Below are 7752 nucleotides of genomic sequence, written 5' to 3' on the forward strand. Positions count from 1 at the left end.
ATACACTGAGGTCACCAGAGTACTAGGGGCACTGGAAACACCTGGATAGCTGGAGTGCAGGGGTCCCTGGAAGCACAGGAGTGTAGGGGTCACTGAAAGCACAGGCGTACTGGGTTCACTGAAGACATTGGGGTCAATGCAGTGCAGGGGTCTCTAAAAGCACAGGTATGTAGGGGTCACTGAAGTGCACAGAAGTCAGAGTCACTGGAAACACAGAGAATGCTGGAGGCACAAGGGGGACTCAGCTTATGAGTACCAATGTGAGTCACTTCGCTCTGGTGCTGGCACTCTGGGTGTAACCCTGAATTGCCAATGTCCGTGAGTTAAAGAAGACCCCCTGCTGGATCAAGAATGAGTTGAGTACAACAGACCTAAGATACATCAATTGTTTCTAGTGTGTCTGGTGTTGTTTAGTCAAAATGCTGATATATATGTAATTCTGTACTAGACTCCCTGGATTCATTCCACGTTGTCTTGGACCGTGACCGCCGCCAGTTTTATCAACACGTACTACAGACCCACCGCTTCTAATGTAAGTTTCATTTGAATATTTCCTGTCTGTCATTCGCAAGTACTGATCTCTTTGATACCCAAGATAACACAATTTCTGATCAATTCTTCTAAAGTGTCCTCTTTCAAAAAAAACTTTTATAGACTGAACCTTGTCAAGCCAGAAACTGTATAAAGAGCAAGACCTGATCATGAAGGCCGAGCTTTGTTCATTATGTAAAAGATTACACTTAGGGTCATATTCTAGTTCCCAAAACACACAATACTTGTAATTCTTTGGTGCATCACTTTATCAATTGCATTAATTTGTGTGAATTAAAGTATATATATATATATATATATATATATATATATATATATATATATATACAGGGCTTTTTTTCAGCAGGAACTAGGAGGAACTCAGTTCCACCACCTCTGGCTCAGGTCTTCTGCTCCCTGCTCACCACTATCACTCGGTAACACTGAAGTGCAGCTTCTGCGTTTACAAGTGATAGCTTATCTCCCAGTAGCTCCCACAGGTCAGATCCTGAGTGCCAGACAGGGACAAGGGAGATACAGAACAGGTGCCCAGGGTTCAGTGCAGTCATGGGCAGGAGAGGGTGAGTGGTAGGCGGCACCCTCTGTGGTCTCCATTTTTTCCCTGGTGACCAGTTGTTGATGCTCCTACTGCATAATCTCCCTTGCAAGTGACTGTAGTATAGTATAGTATGCTGGGAGGTACTACAGCCGGATAGGTGCTTCAGCTTAATATTGCAACAAAGGTAAGATATATGACAGATGGTGAAGTTTTTAAGAAGGAGGGAGAAATGAGGGCAGTGGAGGGAGGGGGTTGTATGCAGAGGGAAGAGCTATTATTCGATGCCATTTAGCAGGTATGTGAGTGTGGCGGGCATGGTTGAGTTCCTGCACCTATTCTCTGAGAAAAAAAGCCCTGTGTTTACATCTCACAAAAGTGAGTACACCCCACACATTTTTGTAAATGTTTTCTTCTATCTTTTCATGTGACAACACTGAAGAAATGACACTTGTCTACAATGTAAAGTAGTGAGTGTACAGCTTGTATGACAGTGTAAATTTGCATTGGTGACATTTTGGTGTCAGTAATTATATGTGTATAGTACCCTCTAGGGTGCTATATATAAAGTAGGTCTGTTAGTGTAGTAAAATTCAGTTTGGCTCAAGGCCAAGCCTGGGCTGTGAATCTGGGTCAGGGTTCAGTGACTCAGGGCTGGGTGACTCATCGTGACAGCTTTTCTGGTGCCTCCTCCTGTTTTCTGGGACATTGGAGAATGTTCTAGACATTGTGGGTGGAAGATAGGAGCAGCTGTTTGGAATATTTTTGAGGACCTCAGCCAATCTCCAGTAACGGCTTGCAGGGGGCAGACAACCTCATAGATAGGCATGGGTCACGCCAGCAGGGGCAATTTGGTGGAAAATGGAGATATAGTGTTGTGGAGGCTGTCGTGGCCCTCGAGGATGCCCCCTAGTCTGCGGGGGGAGTGACATTGGTTGGGGCTCGGGTGCTGGAAGGATCCCCCACAACACATGGAGGAAGCCATTCTTGAGGCAGGGGAGCATAGAGAGGACAGCGGGAGTAGGTCAGCACTATTGGGGACCTACAAGGTCAGCCAGTTTTCCCTGAAGACAGTGATGTGCTTAAGTCTTCTTCCCTTCCCTGGTAGGTCTCCCGAGCAGTCTGCTGGATGGGCTGGTGAGTGTCAATCTGGAGGACTGTGGACAGAGTGTCATTCTGAAAGGGGCAGCTGCACCCAGGTGGGTTGGCAGTGCCTAAAGAGGTGGTGCGGGGATCAGTAGCCACAGGAGTGATACAAGCTGTACATTGTAATTTTGCTACACAACCAAGTGGCCACAGGTTCTTGCCTGTAATGGGCCATTGCACTTAATCTGACTGTCAGATCTTCACAGTGTTCCAGCTGGGTTCTGCAAGCAAGTGTGTATTGGACGAAGAAGAGGAGCTGTATATACAGTGGGGCAAAAAAGTATTTAGTCAGCCACCAATTGTGGAAGTTCTCCCACTTAAAAAGATGAGAGAGGCCGGTAATTGTCATCATAGGTATCACCTCAACTACGAGGGACAAAATGTGGAGACAAATCCAATCATATTGTCTGAATTTTTTTGCAAATTATGTTGGAAAATAAGTATTTGGTCAATATCAAAAGTTTATCTCAATACTTTGTTATATATCCTTTGTTGGCAATGACAGAGGTCAAACGTTTTCTGTAAGTCTTCACAAGGTTGTCACACACTGTTGTTGGTATGTTGGCCTCCATGTCCTCCATGCAGATCTCCTCTAGTGTAGTGATTTTTTGGGGCTGTCGCTGGCCAACACGGACTTTCAACACCCTCCAAAGATTTTCTATGGGGGTTGAGATCTGGAGACTGGCTAGGCCACTCCAGGACCTTGAAATGCTTCTTACAAAGCCACTCCTTCGTTGCCTGGGTGGTGTGTTTGGGATCATTGTCATGCTGAAAGACCCATCCAAATTTCATCTTTAATGCCCTTGCTGATGGGAGAAGGTTTGCACTCATAATCTCATGATACATGGCCCCATTCATTCTTTCATGTACAGGGATCAGTCGTCCTGTTCCCTTTGCAGAGAAACAGCCCCAAAGCATGATGTTGCCACCCCCATGCTTCACAGTAGGTATGGTGTTCTTTGGTTGCAACTCAGCATTCTCCCTCCTCCAAACAGTTCTACTTTGGTTTCATCTGACCATATGACATTCTCCCAATCCTCTTCTGGATCATCCAAATGCTCTCTAGCAAACCTCAGACGGGCCCGGACATGTACTGGCTCAAGCAGGGGGACACGTCTGGCACTGCAGGATCCGAGTCCCTGGCGGCATAGTGTGTTACTGATGGTGGCCTTTGTTATGTTGGTCCCAGCTCTCTGCAGGTCATTCACTAGGTCCCCCCGTGTGGTTCTGGGATTTTTGCTCACCGTTCTTGTGATCATTTTGACCCCACGGGTTGAGATCTTGCGTGGAGCCCCAGATCGAGGGAGATTATCAGGGGTCTTATATGTCTCCCATTTTCTAATTATTGCTCCCACAGTTGATTTCTTCACACCAAGCTGCTTGCCTATTGGAGATTCAGTCTTCCCAGCCTGGTGCAGGTCTACAATTTTGTTTCTGGTGTCCTTCGACAGCTCTTTGGTCTTCACCATAGTGGAGTTTGGAGTGTGACTGTTTGAGGTTGTGGACGGGTGTCTTTTATACTGATAACAAGTTCAATCAGGTGCCATTAATACCGGTAATGAGCGGAGGAGAGAGGAGCCTCTTATAGAAGATACAGGTCTGTGAGAGCCGGAAATCTTGTTTGTAGGCGACCAAATACTTATTTTCCACCATAATTTGCAAATAGATTCTTTCAAAAATCAATGTGATTTGTCTGGATTTGTTTCCACATTGTGTCTCTCATAGTTGAGGGGATACCTATGATGACAATTCCAGGCCTCGCTCATCTTTATAAGTGGGAGAACTTCCACAATTGGTGACCGACTAAATACTATTTTGCCCCACTGTATAGAGACTGTATATAGGAAGAGTGTCCCTGAAGTTTGTTGTTGAAGTCAAGTGAGCATCCCATAATCTCCCATCCATATTCAAGTTTTTATCCTTCAATAAAAAAACAAAGAATGTTCTTTTTTTTCCGGTGTACCTGGCTGTGCAGGGTGGGGGGTCCCAGTTCATTGGCGGCCCCCCAAGGGGGTGTGCTACACGTGTTTAATTAATTAAGGACGATCTGTTTTACTATTGTTGTCCTTGTTTTTTTTTGTTTCTATAGGCTGGCCTTTCTTTCTATTGGCTTATGGCCAGTTTAATCCTCCCTGGTAACCGATTCAAATTGGTAAGTAAATTCCTAATCGATCGTGTCTGTTGCCATTTGTGTAAAGCCATAATATTATTCACCTTTGTTCTAAATCTAAATAAATCTAAATAACTGTATTTATATTCATTTCATTTCATTTAGAATCGGAGGGTCTTGAAGACGATGGGTTATAGTTTGGTGCTTTGGAGTTTTTGGAAAGGCTGGCAAATGCCTAAGACCACCAAAGTGAGTCAACCATGTTGTGTTATGCTGCATACGTTTCCTGTAAATGGAATATAAATTGAAAAAGTTGGCATCCTGATTAGGCAACAGCTGATGGGGACATCTGGATCAGGGGATTGATCCAGGGAGGGCTGGATGACTCACAGGCAGCATCACAGAGATCTCCCCCCTACTTCTAGAACTTACTGAAGACTCCTAGGAGAATGGGAGGGGAGGTGAGGTGGAGCAGCCTGAAGTATTTATGAGGGCCCTGACAATCCCCAACAGATATTTACTGAAGACTTCTAGAAGAATGGAAGGGGAGGTAAGGTGGAGCTGCCTGGGGTATTTACATGAGCCCTGACCAATCCCCAACAGATACTTACTGGAGACTTCTAGAAGAATGGGAGGGGAGGTAAGGTGGAGCTGCCTGGAGTATTTATGAGGGCCCTGACCAATCCCCAACATATACTTACTGGAGACTTCTAGAAGAATGGGAGGGGCGGTAAGGTGGAGCTGTCTGGAATATTTACGTGGGCCCTGACCAATCCCCAACAGAAGGGTTGGCAGGGGGCAGGCCCCCTCAAATACTCAGGGTCAGCCCATTTGCGGAGGGGGTTTCGGATGGAAGCTGGAGATTGAGTGTTAGGCTGTTGGAGGCCTTTGAAAGTAACTCCCTAGTCGGGGGGGAGTTTGAACTCAGGCCTGAGCTCGAGTGTGGGAGGGACCCTTCTCATGACACACAGAGGGATCATGACCAGCAAGAGGACTGCAGGGGGACACTGCTGGGCAAATATCCATTGGCTCTTGCTGCCGTCAATCAAAGCCAGGGAGGAAGGAGCGGGGCCGAGTTATGCTCTGTGTGTCTTATAGACAGACAGAGCCGGCTTGGAAGTGAGCACACACGAGTACCTCCATAGCAAGTGGATTACTATGAGAGGCACTCAGTGGGAGGGAGGAGCCAGGTGCTCCGGTGAGGGGGCCCCAGAAGAGGAGGATCGGGGCTGCTCTGTGCAAAATCATTACACAGAGCAGGTAAGTATAACATGTTTTTTTTTATGATAGCTTTAGAAACACATTAACACTGCATGTGTTGCTGCACACGTACCATGAAGGAGTACACAATAACCTCTAAGGGGAGGTTTGAATTTAAATTTCCATAGGGGATTAGGAGAGGAGCAACACCGGGAAAGAAGAAGAGAGACAAAAATCAGGTCTTTAATTAGGTCTTCTTCTGTGTGCTCTTCTTCCTTCCCACTGGCACCTCTCCTAACCCGCTGCGGAGGTGAGACTGGAAATTGCCTCATTCTACAGTCATGGCTGGTTTATTAACTGTCTCTGGACTGCCCACCGCATATATACTAGAGCGGCCCAGCTCCGCAAAATCAGGTACCTGTGTTGTATAAATTTGTTGTTCTGAGCATTTTTGTTGTTTTTATTATTGACTTATTATTTTCTATACTATTGGAGCACTCACGCCATGGCGCTCCGGCTTCCCCCTCTGCTCCCCACACACCCCCCACCTCTCCACACCACATAGGTGGGGGAGACATATATCTGACCCTCGTGCACACAGTCCCCACCACTCCCCACCTCTTGTGTGAGGGGCACCAGGTGGTCGGGTCCCCAGGGCTGGATTAACGTAGGGGCTATTGGAGCTGCAGCTCCAGGCCCCTACCTTAATATAGGCCCAGACACCCAAAAAGGACATGGAAAGCAATGGGCCAACGGGAACAGATCTCCACTGACAGGCCCTGCTTTCCATATGCACCGCCGGGGCAGGGTGATGGTATTGATAACGGGCACTGCATGAGCAGTCCTAACAGAAGCCTGGGGCACGCCAATGCAGGGCTCTTACAGAAGTCTGGGGCTTCCATAGTGTTATGCCTGTGCGGCTGCACCCTTTTGAGTTTGGGCGCACGCCAGCACAGGCTCTTGGAAAGCAGAGGGGTGCCAAGTAAAAGGACCACCAAAATCCTCAGCACCAAGCACATGATGCTCTTAATCCGGCCCTGCGGGTCCCCTGCTGCAACTCTAATGCCGCGTACACACGATCAGAATTCTCGTCAGAAAAAGCTCTGAGGGTTTTCTCGACGGAATTCGGCTCAAGCCGTCTTGCCTACACATGGTCACACCAAAATCCCATCGTTTATAACGCGGTGACGTACAACACGTACGACGGGACTAGAAAAAGGAAGTTCAATAGCCAGTGGCCGATAGCTTCCGTCTCGTAGTTGAATCTGAGCAATGCGTGATTTTTGGCGTGTCGGAATTGCATTACACACGAATCGGAATTACCGATAGAAAGTTTTTCCGTCGGGAAGATTGAGAACCTGCTATCAATTTTTTGTCTGGCGGGAATTCGGACAGCTAGATTCCGATGGAGCGTACACACGGTCGCATTTTCTGATGAAAAGCTCTCATCGGTCTTTTTCTGGCCGGAATTCTGATCGTGTGTACGCGGCATTAAACTTTTTTTTTTTCTTTTTTTTACTTTTTGAATTCACTACTATGCACCCAAACCACTTTTTTTTTTTTACTTTATTCCTTTTTGTTTTTTCTTCAGTAACACTACAATTTTTTATTTTTTTATTTTTTGGGAATGCAGTCAGTACAAAATTTACAAGTATTGTTTAAATGTGATGCGACCCGATGAGTTGTCTTGCGCTATGTTATTATTATTATTATTATTTTTAAATAAGCAATAAAAATGTATAAAACCCACATCTTTTTTTTTTTTCCAGTTGTCGGAGATGATAATTTGGACAGTCCTGTGTTCTCCAGCCACCCTGGTATTTCTATGATTTCACCACCAACGGACAGATCACCGGAGACGCCATGATATACGGGGAAATATAAATAAAAGTATAACCGTATGTTCCCTCCAACAACCTTCTCTTCCACCAATGTAACCAAATACTTACTAATAAAGTTTATTGACAAAATTGTTCTGTTTTTACCATTTTATGCCGACAAACTGACATTTGTAGAGTTTTCTTTGGTTTATCAGGAGGGAACCTCTGAACGTTTATGATAGATGTGTGATGGGTGTGATGACTTTGTATTTAATTCAGAAAATTATCTTTATAAAATGAATCATTAAAGTAGAAAGTATACAAAGTGAGTCGACGATTCAAAATGTTTGCTGTTAAATCTTCTCAGGCACTTTTGACACAGTTGTTGT

The 7752-nt window shown here is 45.6% G+C and overlaps 1 long non-coding RNA gene across 1 annotated transcript; it reads left to right on the top strand.

Annotated features, from left to right (window-relative positions):
• The first annotated feature begins 251 nt into the window (after nt 1–251).
• On the top strand, nt 252–7513 carry LOC144000410 (uncharacterized). Its single transcript, XR_013278225.1, has 4 exons — nt 252–532; nt 4323–4385; nt 4509–4592; nt 7313–7513. It is a non-coding gene; the product is annotated as an uncharacterized LOC144000410 (long non-coding RNA).
• Nucleotides 7514–7752: the final 239 nt, after the last annotated feature.

This window comes from Lithobates pipiens, unplaced genomic scaffold, assembly GCF_037356315.1.
Source record: "Lithobates pipiens isolate NorthernLeopardFrog02 unplaced genomic scaffold, aLitPip1_a1.2 Scaffold_22, whole genome shotgun sequence".
NCBI classification, from domain to species: domain Eukaryota; kingdom Metazoa; phylum Chordata; class Amphibia; order Anura; family Ranidae; genus Lithobates; species Lithobates pipiens.